The sequence below is a fragment of the Plecotus auritus genome (assembly GCF_963455305.1).
Source record: "Plecotus auritus genome assembly, chromosome: X".
NCBI classification, from domain to species: domain Eukaryota; kingdom Metazoa; phylum Chordata; class Mammalia; order Chiroptera; family Vespertilionidae; genus Plecotus; species Plecotus auritus.
Genome location: NC_137784.1, coordinates 57,799,767 through 57,816,190, shown reverse-complemented (window position 1 = coordinate 57,816,190; position 16,424 = coordinate 57,799,767). Strand labels below are relative to the sequence as shown.

General features: G+C 40.5%; 1 protein-coding gene across 5 annotated transcripts in view; it reads left to right on the top strand.

Moving 5' to 3' along the window:
* HDAC8 (histone deacetylase 8) overlaps nt 1-16,424 on the top strand; it is a 451,824-nt gene that overhangs the window by 200,607 nt on the left and 234,793 nt on the right. The window lies entirely within an intron of this gene.

Genomic DNA, 16,424 nt, shown 5'->3' with positions numbered 1-16,424 from the left:
CTCCATGTGAATATAAACCAAGTTGCTCCAGGATAAACCATGACATTCAAACAAGTTATTCAGCATGTTCAATATTTTAGTACTACTTGTGTTTGTTGCCAACCATTCACCTGAAAAAGGTTTTCTAAGTAGTGCTGATACTACACGACTACAAGTAAAACAGCAAATCCAGCCATTTGTAAACTTGTTTGTTTGTAAAGTGAAAATATAATTCTGCAAATGAAATAACAACCAAGTCTTCATGTTTAGAGATAAAGGTTTAAATAAGAAAGTCACTTTCCCATTGAAAAGAGACAGTAGTGTGAATTATTTTACTAACTTTCCTTCCAGTAGGCATTGGGCAATGTCAACTGTCCAAGTCTTTATTGGTCTCTAAGCTATTATGTGCATTTCTCCAGCCCATGCAATGTAATAACTTATGCATAAGATGCTTCAGTGACTTTTCATTTCTAATTTGAAAAGCTCTAACAATTTTGGGGTTTTGATAAGCTCGCCATGTCCACATTTAAAATATTCTGCTTCTCTTGAACTATTAATGAATGGTCTGAAAATAATGCCACCACTAAATAGAAAACTATTTTGGAACTATTAAAATGTCTTGTTCATAAGATACCAGAAGGTAAATTAATGACATATCTATATATATAAAAAGCCAGGGACCAGAACACTGTAAAGACCAGAATGACTGGTCACTATGACTCCCACTGCAGCCAGCGAACCTGCCTGATCATGGGGTGAGGCCGGTTGGCCAACCTCCTGTGGCCCCTCCTCCCAGCTGGCCCTATCCCAGATGGGCCCCACTACCCTGATCAGGGGCAGAGCTGGCCAGCCAACCACAACCACCCATGGCCCCTCCCCCAGGCCGCTGGCCCCTAATTGGCCCCCCACCCCATTTGGGAGCAGGGCCGGCTGGCCTAGCACCCACAGCCCCTCCCCAAGTCCCTGAGGCCCCTCCTCCCAGCCAATTGCCTGCAAACCCTCCCCCCAGATGGCCAACCTCCTGCCATCTCCTCCTGACAGGCCCAGCCCCAATCTGCCTATTGGGGCCGGGCCAGCCAGACCCCACCCGTGCACGAATTTGTGCACTGGGCCTCTAGTCTATATATATATATAAGCCTAATATGCAAAGTGTCCCCTTGGGAGTTCTATCGCTCGCTCTGACGTGCGCTGACCACCAGGGGGTGGCATGGAACTAAGGAAGGCCCCGACCAGCAGTCAGCAACCGCTAGGGACTCTACCCATGTATGAATTTCATGTACTGGGTCTCTACTATAAAGATAATATTAATTATATTTTTGTGTCTTACTTATAATTTCACCCTATGTCTTTGAATTAAATGTCTTCCTTCTATTAGTCAGAGCCCTCACTAATATTTCAGTTTCATCTTTTTCAGCTGCTTTCAACAGATATTGCAACTCTGTTTTGAGAAAGCAAGTCTTCTAATATCCCTTTATTAAGTCAACAATCCATTTTTTGTTCCAGAGATTAAATCAGGTATAACTAAGGATACCTTTTCCATGTTCCTATTGTGGCTAGGGTATCCAGGCACAAGTCATGGTGTCAGCACTTCAAAGGAGAGAGCTAAGAAGCTTAAAGGAAGGGGCAAAAGAGAATCTTTAGAACCCAACCAGGTCTCTACATAGGGGCATCTGCTACATGGGCCCCAGCAGGGGGTACAGGTAGGCTAGACAGCTACTCATAGTAGTCAAGGGATGCAATGCTCAGGCTAGAATGCACCAGTTATGACGAGTCCTAGACCACACCCTCTGTGTCCCCAGCTGGATTGTGCCACATTTTGGCTTGAATGCATTACTCCACTTACTCTGCCACCAGCCTGATAGCCTGCCTCACTCCTCCATGAACTTCCATGGCATTTATTTGCTGTCAGCCACCAAGGGACCTGCTGCTCTCAACATGGCCATAAATGATCATTGAAAAAAATTAAAAAGGAGTAAGAAAATGTATTTTAAATGCCCATATATTTACCTTTCCCAGCATTTTTCAGCCCTTTGTGCAGGTACATGTTTCCAACTGGTAAAAGTTACATTCTGCCTAAAGAACTGGAGTTAATTTTCTTATAATGTAGGTCTGCAAGCAACAAATTAAGCTTTGTTTGAAAAGTATTTTGTATTAATGTATGAAGGATATTTTCACTGCTCATTTTTTTAATTTATCTTTATTATTGAAAGTACTATAGATGTACCCTTTGTTTGTTTATTTTCCCCATTGACCCCCTCCATTCTACAGGTCCATCCATGCTGTTGCACATGGGAAGAGTTCTTACTTTTTTATTACCATGTAGTATTCCATTGTGTAAATATACCACAGCTTTTTTATACACTTATCTGCTGATGGGCACTTGGGCTGTTTACAAATCCTAGCTATTGTAAATTGTGCTTCTTTGAACATTGGGGTTCATATATTCTTTCTGATTGGTGTTTCTGGATTCTTAGGATATATTCCTAGAAGTGGGATCACTGGGTCAAATGGCAGTTCCACATTTAATTTTTTGAGGAAACTCCATACTGTTTTCCACAGTAGCTGCACCAGTCTGCATTCCCACAAACAGTGTCCTAGGGTTCCCTTTCTCTACTTCCTCACCAGCACTTGTCATTTGTTGATTTGTTGATGATAGCCATTCTGACAGGTGTGAGATGATACCGCATTGTCATTTTAATTTGCATCTCTCTGATGATCAGTGACTTTGAGCATGTTTTCATATGTCTCTTGGTCATCGATGTGTCCGCTTTAGAGAAGTGTCTATTTAGGTCCTTTCTCTCCACTCCCCCACCCCCAACACCATTTATTGAAGAGACTGTCTTGACTCTATTGTATGCTCTTGCCTCCTTTGTCAAATATTAATTGAGTGTAATGGCTTGGGTCAATTTCTGGGTTCTCTGTTCTGTTCTATTGATCTATATGCCTGTTCTTGTACTAGTACCAGGATGTTTTGATTACAGTGGCTTTGTATTATAACTTGATATTTGGCATTGTGATTCTTCCAATTTTGTTCTTTTTTCTCAAGATTGCTGCAGCTATTTGTGGTCTTTTTGGTTCTATATGAATATTTATAGTGTTTGTTCTAGATCTGTGAAATATGCCATTGGTATTTTAATAGGGATAGAATTGAATCTATAGATTGCTTGGGATAGTATGAACATTTTAATGATGTTGATCCTACCAACCCATGAACACAGTATATTCTTTCACTTGTTTATATATTTATCTCTTTTTTCAATGTCCTGTAGTTTTCTGAGTACAGGACTTTTACCTCTTTGGTTAAGTTTATTCCTACGTATCTTAATTTTTATTGTTGCATTGGTAAATAGGATTGTTGTGGGGTTTTTTTTAGTTTCTATTTCTGTGAGTTCTTATCCTGTACTAGAGGCCTGGTGCACAAAATTCATGCATGGGAGGGTGTCCCTCAGCCCAGCCTGTACCCTCTCCAATCTGGGACCCCTCAAGGGATGTCCAATTGCTCGTTTAGGCCCAATACCAGTAGGATCAGGCCTAAATGGGCAGTCGGACATCCATCTCACAATCCAGGACTGCTGGCTCCCAACTGCTCACCTGCCTATCTTCCTTATTGCCCCTAACCGCTTCTGCCTGCCAGCCTGATCACCCCCTAACCACTCCCCTGCCAGCCTGATGCCTAACTGCTCCCCTGCCAGCCTGTTTGCCCCTAACTGCCCTCCCCTGCAGGCCTGGTCACCCCTAACTGCCCTCCCCTGTGGGCCTGGTCCCCCCCAACTGCCCTCCCCTGCAGGCCTGATTCGCCCCCCAACTGTCATTCCCTTCAGGCCTGGTCACCCCCAACTTCCCTCCTCTGCCGGCCTGACCACCCCTAACTGCCCTCCCCTGCAGGCTTGATCTCCCACAACTGCCCTCCCTTGTAGGCCTGGTCTCTCCCAAATGCCCTTCCCTGCTTGCCATCTTGTGGTGGCAATCTTGTGTCCACATGGGGGCAGCCATCTTTGACCACATGGGGGCAGCGATCTTGTGTGTTGGAGTGATGGTCAATTTGCATAGTACTCTTTTATTAGATAGGATAGAGGCCTGGTGCACGGTGGGGGCCGGCTGGTTTGCCCTGAAGTGTGTCCCGAATCAGGGTGTGGGTTCCCTTGGGGCATGGGGCAGCCTGGGCGAGGGGCCTGTGGTGGTTTGCAGGCCGGCCACACCCCCTGGCAACCCAAGCGGAGGCCCTGGTATCTAGGATTTATTTATCTTCTGTAATTGAAACTTTGTAGCATTGAGTGGAGCCAAGCCTCCTGCTTGCTCTGTGGCTGCAGCCATTTTTGTTGGGATTTATTTATCTTCTATAATTGAAATTTTGTAGCGGAGGCCAAGGCAGGCCAGGGCTGCAGGAACTTGGCTTCCTTCATCGCCAGGGGCAACCCAAGCCTCCTGCTCTCTCCAGCTCTGTCGATGCCGCCATTTTTGTTGGGATGTATTTATCTTCTATAATTGAACTTTGTAGCCTTGAGTGGAGGCCTGGGCCCGCCAGGGTGTGTGGAAAGCTTGGCCTCCTCCATTGCCGGGGAAACCCAAGCCTCCTGCTCTCTCCAGCTCCATGGCTACCGCCATTTTTGTTGGGATTTATTTATCTTCTATAATTGAAACTTTGTAGCCTTTAGTGGAGGCCTGGGCCCGCCAGGGTGTGCAGAAAGCTTGGCTTCCTCCATTGCCAGGGAAACCCAAGCCTCCTGCTCGCTCTGTGGCTGCAGCCATCTTGGTTGGGTTAATTTGCATACTTGCTCCTGATTGGCTGGTGGGCGTGGCTTGTGGGTGTAGCAGAGTGGTGGTTAATTTGCATATCACTCTTTTATTAGATAGGATAATAAAAGGGCAATATACAAATTGACCCTAATGGTGGAACGACAGGTTGCTATGATGCGCACTGACCACCAGGGTGCAGATGCTCAACACAGGAGCTGCCCCCTGGTGGTCAGTGTGCTTCTACAGGGGCAGTGCCACTCAGCGAGAAGCTGGCTCATGGCTGGCCAGTGCAGCTAAGGAAGGCTCCCGGGCTGCCAGAGGGATGTCTGACTGCCAGCTTAGGCCCCATCCCCCAGAGAGCTGACCTAAGCCATCAGTAGGACATCCCCCAAGGGGTCTCGGGCTGTGAGAGGGCCTCTAGTTGGTGTATAAAAATGCCATCGATTTCTGGGTATAAATTTTTGTGTCCTGCTACATTGCTGATTTCATATATTTATATATATATATATATTGGGCCCAGTGCATGAAATTCATGCATGAGTAGGGTCCCTAGGCCTGGACAGCAATCAGGGCTGATCAGATTTCCTGCCTCCCCACCTCCTCCTTCCCTCGCTTCCTTAGCGCCCTGCTGCCACCATTGGTCACCTGCCATGTTCCATGACACCCCCTGGTGATCAGCACATGTAAAAGCAATTGTTGAACTCCCGTTCTCCCGATTGAACTCCCAAGGGGACACTTTGCATATTAGCCTTTTATATATATAGATAGATAATATATACATAATATGTATATACATATATATATATTAAATCTTGTATTATCTATGTCCCCTTTTTTCTCCCATTGACCCCTTTTAGCCTGATCCCAGCCCCCAGCCTTGTAATTTTATTTATTAAATCTATTAGTTTTTTTATGGGTTTTTAGGGTTTCCTATGTACAATATCATGTCATCTGCAAATAATGAGTTTTATTTCCTTCTTTCCTATTTGGATGCCTTTTATTTCTTCTTGTCTGATCACTGTGGCTAGGACTTCCAGTACTATCTATAATAATAAAAGTGTAATATGCTAATTATACTAGATGTCCTTCCAGACATCCTTCTGGATGACCTTCCAGATAAAGCCAGTTCTGCAAGGGAAGCCCAGTTCCCAGGTGCCTGCCAGTGGCCAGAGGGAAGCCTGGGTCCCGGGTGCCTGCTGGCAGCCAGAGGGAAGTCCAGGTACCAGGTGCCAGAGGAAAACCAGTGCCATTAGCCGGGGGAAGGAAGGCCTACTCTTGCACAAATTTCATGCATATGGCCTCTAGTCTATAATAATAGAAGTGTAATATGCTAATTAGACCAGACAGCTGAACGACCTTCCAGATGACATTCCAGATGACCTTCCAGACGAAGTCAGGGCTGCGAGGGCCAAGGCAAGCTGGGGCTGCAAGGGCTAAGGCAAGCCGGGCCTGCGAGGGCCAAGCCCCTTGCACGAGTTTCCTGCATCAGGCCTCTAGTGTTGAATAAGTGTGGTGAAAGTGGGCATCCCTGTCTTCTTCCTGTTCTTAGAGGAAATGGTTTTAGTTTTTGCCCATTGAGTATGATGTTGGCTGTAGGTTTGTCATATATGTCCTTCATTATGTTGAGGTATGATCCTTCTATTCCCACTTTGCTGAGAGTTTTTATTAAAAAAGGATGTTGGATTTTGCCGAATGCTTTTTTCTGCATCTGTTGTATGTTCATGTGATTTTTGTCTTCCAATCTGTTTATGTGATTTGCCTTCCTGTGGATTTCTTGGACTTTTTTAATGAATTCCACTTTTATTTATCTGTAGTGTTTTTGAGTGTATCACTTTGTATAGATTTTCAGTGATTGCTTTATGTCTTTGATTATATATATACTAGTGGCCCGGTGCCCAGATTCATACACATTGAAAGGAAATTAATTAGAAGAAATATTTTAATATCGCTATTCACCCTTTCTCTATAATAGAAGTGTCAGAGATGAAAGAAAATTAGTAAAATGTATATGAAAATAATATATAAATTGATTAATAATAAACAATAACAACATGATATAATAACAACAAAGACATGAAAACAACAAAAACATGATATAAAAACAAAAAAACGTAATATAAAAACAACAAAACCATGATATAAAAACAACATTAATAAAAACAATGACAGATAAATTGATTAAACTTATTCTAATATCTCCCTGCATACCACATTAAGAGTGAAAACACTTTCAGAGTGCTTGACTAATTTCCCTTGTGATGAAGTATTTAAAAGTTTAACTTTAACGTCACATGCTCTTTGAACTCGAGAGAAAGCAACATATAACTGACCATGTTCAAAAATGGGTTCAGGTAGGAATATTCCTATTCTGTCTAGAGTTTGTCCTTGTGATTTATTAATACTCATCACAAATGCTGGCATCACAGGAAACTGTCTTTGGATTAAGTTAAATGGGAGGCCAGTGTCAGATGGGGACACTGGCTTCTTTTGGGTTCAGAGGTACGTTGTGCCAATAGTTGGTCTTCAGACATATTGTGTGGATCACACAGCTTTCTTTCAGCTTCTGAATATTAACAAAAACAACAAAATTCATGATCAACAATGACAGATCAAAACATACACGTACAATTGGTGCCAGCGAGAGCTATATATGTATCGGGCAAGCGTGAGTCAATGTTTATTTTAAATTGCCAGCGTGTGTCATATGTACCAGCTAGTTGGTTGGTTGGATGGACAGATGGACGGTCAGTCACTTAGCCTTATCTATATATATAAAAGCCAAGCAACCGGAATGCTGAAACTACCCATTGCTATGATGTGCACTGCAGCCAGCCAACAGCCCGATCGGGGGCGGCCTCTCGCCCAGGCCTGCTCCGCCCCCAATCAGCCCCACTCACACCCTGATAGGGGGCAGGGCCAGTGGTTAACGTCCTGCAGCCCCTCCCCATGGCTGGCCCGGCCCCAATCGACAACCCCCACCCCAATCAGGGGCAGGGCCAGCCGGCCAACATCCCATGTCCCCTCCCCCCCCACCAGCCCTGCCTGATCAGCCCCCATTGGGGTGGGCCGGCTGGATCCCACCCATGCACAAATTTGTGCACTGGTCCTCTAGTGTATATATATATATATATATATATATATATATATATATATATATTCCAAGAGCTTTATATGTATGGCGCATGCACAAGTCAACATTTATTTTTAAATTGCCAGTACACATCATATGTACTGGCCGATTGATCAGTCAGCCGGTTGGATGGATGGATGGATGGACGGTCACTTAGCCTTTATATATATAGATTATATTATCATAGTCTGTTCCTATCAACATTTTGCCACTTTGGATGAACTATAGAAACCTTACCTGCCTTTATGTCTTTTTTCCTTTCTCTCTAATATAATATCTTAAAATTTCCTCTGCTTACAGTATGAATCATATAAGACAGTGTTGTTTTTCCTTCAAACATCAAACATAATTTTTAAAACTCAAAAGGAGTAGGAGAGTCTTCTATATTTACCCAAATTTTTACTATTTCTGTTATCCCATTTTCCTTTTTAATGCTCTAAGATTTCTTCTTTTATCATTTTCTTTCTATTTGAAGAATTTCCTTTGATCATTCTTTTAGAGGAGTTCTTAAGAAGATAAATTCTCTTTCTTTCTTGAATTTTCTTTTACCTTCTGGCCTCCAGGGTTTCTGATGAGAAATCTACTGTTATTCGAATCATTGTTCCCATATAGATAAGAACATAAAATGATGCACCATTTTTCTCTACCTGCTTTTAAAAATTTATTTTAGAGAGAGGAAGGAGACAGAGACAGAGAGAGACATCAGTTAGTTGCCTGATACATGTGCCCCAACAGGGGATCTAACCCACAAACTGGGCATGTGCCCTGATCAGAAATCGAACCTGCCACCTTTTGGTGTATGGACGTTGCTCCAACCAACTGAGCAACACCAACCAGGGCTCTTTCTGCATGCTTTTAAGGTTTTAATTTTTTGTCTTTATTTTTCAGATATTTGATTATGATGTGACTTGGAATGGATATCTTTGGCTTTATCCTGTTTGAATTCATTCAGGTTCTTGAATCTGTAGTATTATGTCTTTCACCAAATTAGGGGAAGTTTCAGCCATTATTTTTAAAAATATTTTTAAATGCCATCTTCTTTATCTAATCTTTCTGGGATTCCTGAACAATGGAATAAAACAATGGAATAAAACAATTCCTAGAACAATGACATAAATGTTTGATCTTTTGTTCTTGCCCCACAGGACCTTAAGTCTCTGTTCATTATTTTTCAGTCATTTTGTTTTTGTTCAGATTGGGTAAATTTTATTGTTCTATCTTTCAAATACACTGGTTCTTTTAAAAATTATTTATTAGTTGTTTTTTTCACTGCTCTTTTCTCTGTCACCTCCATTCTTGTATTAAGCCCATTTAAGTATTTTTTTATTTTAGTTATTATACTTTTCAGTTCTAAAATTTCCATTCTTTACATTTTCTATTTCTTTATTGATAGTTTCTTATTTTCATTTTGTTTATAGCATGCTTGTAATTGCTTCTTGAAATATTTTTATAATGGCTGCCTTAAAATCCTTGTCAGATAATTGTAACATATGTGTCATCTTGGCGTTAACATCTGTTTGCTGTCTTTTCTCATTAAAGTTGAGATGCTCCTGATTCTTGGTATGATGAGTGAATTTGTATTTGAACCTGGAGATTTTGGATCTTATATTATGAGACTCTGGCAACTCCGTACTCTGAATCCTTAGGCTCATGAGCCTGCACATTTCTTCTTGAGCTTGACCACACACCACCCAAGATATACACTGAATGGCCAGATTATTATGATCTCTGAATGCATAATAATCTGGCCACTCAGTGAATATCCTATATAATAAAAGGCTAATATGCAAATTGTCCCCTTGACCAGGAGTTCGACCAGCAGGCAGGCCGGCCAACCGCCCATGTCCCCTCCCCCTGGCCAGGCTGGCCGGACCCCACCCATGCACGAATTCATGCACTGGGATATATATATACTGAGTGGCTAGATTATTATGTGTTCAGAGATCAAAATAATCTGGCCACTCAGTCTATATTACTCTGGCACCCAGTGTAGTTCTCATCTTTCAAAGGTTGAATTCCCTCTAGTTTCTGCCCATTTTTGGATGCTCTCTAATACCTTCAAGTTATTGTGGTAGTTAGTCTGATAGAAGCTTTTCTGTCATTACCAAATCCAAAAGTCAGGATTTACTTTTCATTTTATACTTTTTGATATATACATGTATGTGTGACTTCTTTTAAAACATAAATAAATTTTTGAAATTAAAATAAAAAATAATAAATGTATTTATCAGACAGACCTACTTTCAGTGACCAGCTCCATGAAGTGATGATAATAATAATATATACTAGACAAGTTGACCAAATTATTTAACCAGTCTGTGCCTAAGTTTCCTCACTATAAAATGGGTAATATTGTAAGGATTAACTTTATTGGTCTAGGTAACATGCTTAGAACAGTAGCTGGAATATATAAATAATATATATATAAATATATTACTAATATGCATTATAAAAGTAATATAAATTAAATTTTAGATATTATTATTATTAATGTCAGAAATATTGGTAAAATTCCTCACGGTCAGGGACCTATTTCTTCTTAATCCCTAAATGTTGAGAATTTTGTGCCCAGCAAGAACCTAATAAAAAAAAAAAAGTAGTGCTGCTATAATGGATGAAATATGGATTTAGCCTAATAGTCCTTGCTGACACTGAGAGCACACAGGACAAAATATTGAAAACATATCTCAATGAAGTATTATCATTTTATTTTTTTTTATTATCATTTTATGTGAACAAATATAAGTATGAGTGAAGACAAATACTAGAAATTTTATACTTCAATTTTATATTTACAGGCATTCCACAAACTATCCTTCTATTATAGAAAGGCTTCATTTAGGTAGGACTTAGGAACTGTTTGAATGAGAAAGGAACTTAACACTCATTAAGTATCATTTATACCCCAACCAAGTATATACATATGCTAAGTCCTTTATATGTATTATCTCATTTATGTTTCTTAGCAACCCTAGGAGGTAGGCATTACCCCCATTTACCTGTAAGAAAAGCAAGACTCAGAAAGTAACTTGGCCAGAATTAAAATAGCAGAGCCAGTAAAATAGCCAAGACTGAAACTCAAATTTTTCAAATTTCTAAGCTTATCCTTTTTCCCATACTTTCAGTAATAAGACCCAATGTTTTAGCATAAAGAATGTATTGGAAAAAATAAACATTTGTTAAGCATCTGCTACTGGCCAGACAATGTGCCACATGCATTATTTCATTTTGTTCTCAAAGCATTATTTTATGAAATCCTCACAATAACCCCATGAGAAGGAAGAAAACTAATATCTGTTAAGCACCTGCTATGTGCCTAACACCTCCATGAGGCTTATATAAATTATCTCATATGATCTTCTAACAGCTCAGTGAAACCTGTTGTCTCCACAGCTATGAAGAAACTGAGCTGAGCTTCCACCACATTTGCCTGACTCTCAAAACAGCTCTAAAGAACACTGCTCGAAGACCCATATTTCTAAGCATCTTGCAGAACATTCATTCCACAAAACTTGACTTTTTAAAGTACAGTCCATACAACCAAGGGACTTTCCATATCAGTGGTTTTTTAATATTTTGGTTGGTCATGGACCATTTCGAGATTCTGATGGCCCTCCTTCCAGATAAATGCTTAGAATTACACAATTTTGGATACAGTTTCAGCACATTCAGCAATTTCCTAAAGCCCATCAATGGACTCTTTGTTTAAAACAAACAAACAAAAATATCTAAAGAACAAAAATAAATCTTATGAAACAAGAAAGCTTATTAATTCTTCAATTATTGAGTTTTACAAATCCTTTAGAACACAAAAACCTGTATTTAATTAGTCTATATGTTTCTCTCTCTCTCTCTCTCTCTTTTTTTTTTTTTAGCCTTGACACTATTGACTTTCCTGTTGGAATAATTACTTGTTGTGGGGACTGTCTTATGTTTTATAGGATGCTGACCAGCATCTCTGCCCTCTACTCACTAGATGCTAGTAGCACACTCCCTGTACCTCTTCCCATTTTGACAACCAAGAATTTACACAGACATTGCTAAGTGTCCCCTGGGGGGAGGCAAAATTGAAAACCACTAGTTTGTAGTAATTGCAGCCATCACTCCTAAGTCATTCACAGCATAAAGTACCAAAGAACAAGATTTATATCCTTTTCTTGCTTAAGGTCTCTCCTACAATACTTCTCAACTGTGTTGACCAAGATGATTCATCTCAACAATTAAATTGCTAGCTGACGCTGTAAAGTATTTCTTATGTAAGAGACCAAAAATAAAGTTCATATAGTTCCTCACTGCTTTATTAAGTGATTGACTTCTCAAGTCAATTAGTCATTCAAAGAATTTTATTTAAATTTATCTTCATTGTTAAAAGTATTACAGATGTCCCCCTTTTTCCTATTAACCCCTCCACCCCACTCCTGCCCCCTCCTTAAGCCTTCACCACACTATTGTCTGTGTCCATATGCATATAAATTCTTTCGTTAATCTCTTCCTGCCGCCCCCGCTCCCACCTTCCCTCTGAAAATAGTCTGTTGCATACTTCAGTGTCTCTGGGTCTATTTTGTTCATCAGTTCATTTTGTTAGATTTCTCATATGAGTGAGATCATGTGGTATTTGTCTTTCTCTGACTGGCTTACTTTGCTTAAAATAATACTCTTCAGGTCCCTTCATGCTATTTCAAAGGGTAAGATATCCTTCTGTTTACAGCTGCATAGTATTCCATTGTGTTAATGAACCACAGCTTTTTTATCCACTCATCTACTGATGGGTACTTGGGATGTTTCTAGATCTTAGCTATTTTAAATAGCGCTGCTATGAACATAAGGTGCATATATTTTTTTCTGGTTGGTATTTCATGGTTCTTAGGATATAGTCCTAGAAGTGGGATCACTGGGTCAAATGGCAGTTCCATTTTTAAATTTTTATGAAACTTCACACTGTTTTCCATAGTGGTTGTACCAGTCTGTATTCCCACCAACTGTATCCAACTGGGTTCTTTTTTCTCACATATTCAACAGCACTTGTTGTTTGTCATTCTGACAGGTGTGAGGTGGTACCTCATTGTCATTTTAATTTGCATTTCTCTGATGATTAGTGATGTTGAGCATATTTTCATATGTCTCTTGGCCATTTGTGTGTCCTCTTTGGAGAAGTATCTATCCAGGTCTTCTGCCCATTTTTAATTGGGTTGTTTGATTTCCTTTTGTTGAGTTGTATGAATGATTTATTTTTTTTTTGGAAATTAACCCCTTATCAGATGTAGCATTGGCAAATATATTCTTCCATACAGTGGGTTCACTTTTCATTTTGATGTTGGTTTCCTTTGCTGTGCAGAAGCTTTTTAGGTGATGTATCTGTGAAAATTCTGCTATGTGAAATGTCTGATATTTTGCTGCCTACATTTTCTTCTAAGATTTTTTATGGTTTCACAATTTACATTTAAGTCTTTTATCAATTTTGAGTTTATTCTTGTGTATGGTGTAAGTTGGTGGTATAGTTTCACTTTTTTGCAAGTATCTGTCCAATTTTTCCAACACCCTTTATTGAAGACTCTGTCTTGATTCTATTTTATGTTCTTGCTTCCTTTGTCAAATATTAATTGAGTGTAATGGCTTGGGTCAATTTCTGGGTTCTCTGTTCTGTTTCATCGATCTATATGCCTGTTCTTGTGCCAGTACCAGGCTGTTTAGATTACAGTGGTCTTGTAGTATAGCTTGATATTCACCATTGTGATCCCTCCAACTTTGTTCTTCTTTTTCAAGATCGCTGCAGCTATTCAGGGTCCTTCTTGGTTCCATATAAATTTGTGAAGTGTTTGTTGAAGAATATTTATTGAATGCTAATATTGTGCCAAAGACTGTACCAAGTACTGGAGCTACAGTGGTGAACATCCCTGCATCAAGGAATGTACAATCCTGTAAGAAAGACAGCTACAGAACACATAAAAATTAAGTAAAAATAATTCTAAACTGTGAAAAGAATCATGATAGAAGCACACAAAATACAGAGGTAGAGACTAACAAAGGGATTTAGATAGGGTCACTAGGAAAAGCCTCTTTGAAGATGTGATGTTTAAGGCTAGAACTTGAAGGGTGAGAAGAAAGCAATCAGGTTAAAAGAAAGAAAAACTAGAGGGCAAGTGTTCCAGGCAGAGTAGGCAACCATGTGTGAAGTCTCTGAGCTTGCTTTATACTTGGTATTAAAAGAAGACCACTGTAACTAGTGTTAGTGTATAATGGGTAAGGAGTGTGAGATAGAATAGGCAAGGACCAGACCCTGCAGGGCCCTGTGGTAAGGAGTTGTATCTCATTCTTAATAGACTGGGAAGACATTGAAGGCTTTAACCAGGAGAGGTATCATTATTTGATGTACATTTTAAAACTACGCTGGCTGTTGTGTGGAGTAAGGGGTGGGTATTAAGATTGGAAGTATAGAGACAAATAGGAGGCCAATGCCAGTTGAGAAATGATGGTGATAGCAGTGGAGATGAAAAGAATGACATATTTGGAGATAGAATTGACATAATATGCTAATGAATTAGATGTAGAGGGAAACAAAAGAATCAAGGTGTCTACTCAAACATTTAGGTAGACAGTAGTGGGATTTATTGAAATGGGAAAACCAACTTGATAAAAAAAAAAAAGAGAGAGAGACATTCTTTTCCTGGTCGAGTGAACCACAAATGTGGATACCTGGTTATTCAGTGAAAAGGGAAGATAGTTCAACTAAGATTTATTAAACACTACTGCATGCTGGGCATGGTGCGAAGTGCTAAGGGTACAAAGAAATAAAAGACATGTCCCTTTGCTCAACAAGATTACAGCCCAGCAGCTGAGACAAACATAAACAGACCTCAATTGTCTGTGTTAAGTGCTAAGTTAGAGGCATGCACAGGTTCTATAAAGTCACAGAACAGAGCCAATTAGTCTGACTGGGGCCAGGATATGGGGGTCACGGGTATCCTGAAGATGATTCCCAAACCAAGGGCTGAGCTTAATATTAGCTGGGCATGTAAGTATGTGAAAGCATAGTATATTAAGGAAACAACAATAGAAAGGCACACAGCTGTGAAACAGCATGATGCTTTTAGGGAATTATAAACAATGCAATATTACTAGAACATAAAATTGAATTCAAGGAATAGGAGGAAATGAGACAAGATACATAATATTGACAATAGCTAACAATTATTGAGCACTTATTATATGCCAGGCATAGATATCTCATGTAATTCTCAATTATAATCCTCACAATTATAATACAAATTAGAATGCAAGATATTGAAGGCAGCATGGTAGAAAGGGCATAGATTTTGAAATCAGACAGATTGGGATTTAAATTACAGTATATGATTATGCTTGTTCAATTTTATTATTAGTTATTGCTATTAATCTCTTACTGTGCTTAATTTATAAATTAAACTTTATCATAGGAAACTATATACTTTTCTACATTCCCTGAAGAGTGAGTCCTATATGAACTATGTAAATGATTGTTAATGTCCAGGGTTTGGGCTCTTTGTTGGATAATTTTGGAGGTTTTGAGGTAGTTCAAAACTCATTATGACCTCTTTAAAGAGGGCAAAGACGGGGTGGAAGGTGCCTGAGAGGGTGGCCCAGGGGAATATTTGAGTGCAGTACTATCTGTGATTTCAGGCATCCACTGGGGGTCTTGGAAGGGGATGGTGGGCAGGTGGCTTCGCCTGGGTTCACAGCTGCAAGCGCTGGTGCCCGGAACCGCGGGGTGGGTGGCTTCTTCATGTCCCAGGCCGCAGCCAGCCTCAGGCGCTGGCACCCAGTTTCTCCATCTCCCCCAGGACTTGGGGTGGGTGGAAATGGGGTGGGCAGACATGGGGAAGGCAGCTTCTGTGGCTGGCTGCGGCCTGGGATCACGGGGCAGGCAGCTTCTTGGTCTCCCTGGCCACAGCCAGTCTCAGCCGCTGGTGCCCAACTTCTCCATCTCCCCCGACCTCTCCGACTCCCACAGGCCCAGAGCAGCTGGGGGGTGGGGCTGCCTCCATTTTGTCAGGTTAATTTGCATACTCACTCCTCATTGGCTGGTGGGTGTCACTGAGGTATGGTCAATTTGCATCTTTCTCTTTTATTAGTGTAGATGGGAAGGGATAGAGTGGTCCTCTGCTTCTCACACTGGTGGGGTGAATGTCCATGTGGCTCATCCTTGTCTCTCTTCTCCAGATAGCGATTTCTTTTTGGTCTTCCAATTTGAGGTAACTGGGGAGGGGAAAGCGAGGAACAGGTGGTCAGTGAAGTTCTGGTCTATGATGTTCCAGCCAAGATGGAGAAGGGGAGGGGTGGAGCTTGAGTCCTTTGTTCCCTCGTCTAACTTTCCTGCCTCAATATGACTTTAGGCAAACTCCTTGAAATGTCTAAAGTTCAGTTTCCTTGTGCATAAAATAGATATAATCACAGGAAAACTAGCACATGGTCATGGTTAAATAACTGTTAGCCCCCTTTTCCTTACCCAGCATTTATTGGACACTGATTATAAAACTTTTTTGAGGGGGAACACCTACATAAAGGTCTATATACTTTCTTTGAGGCACTCATGGTTTAGCAG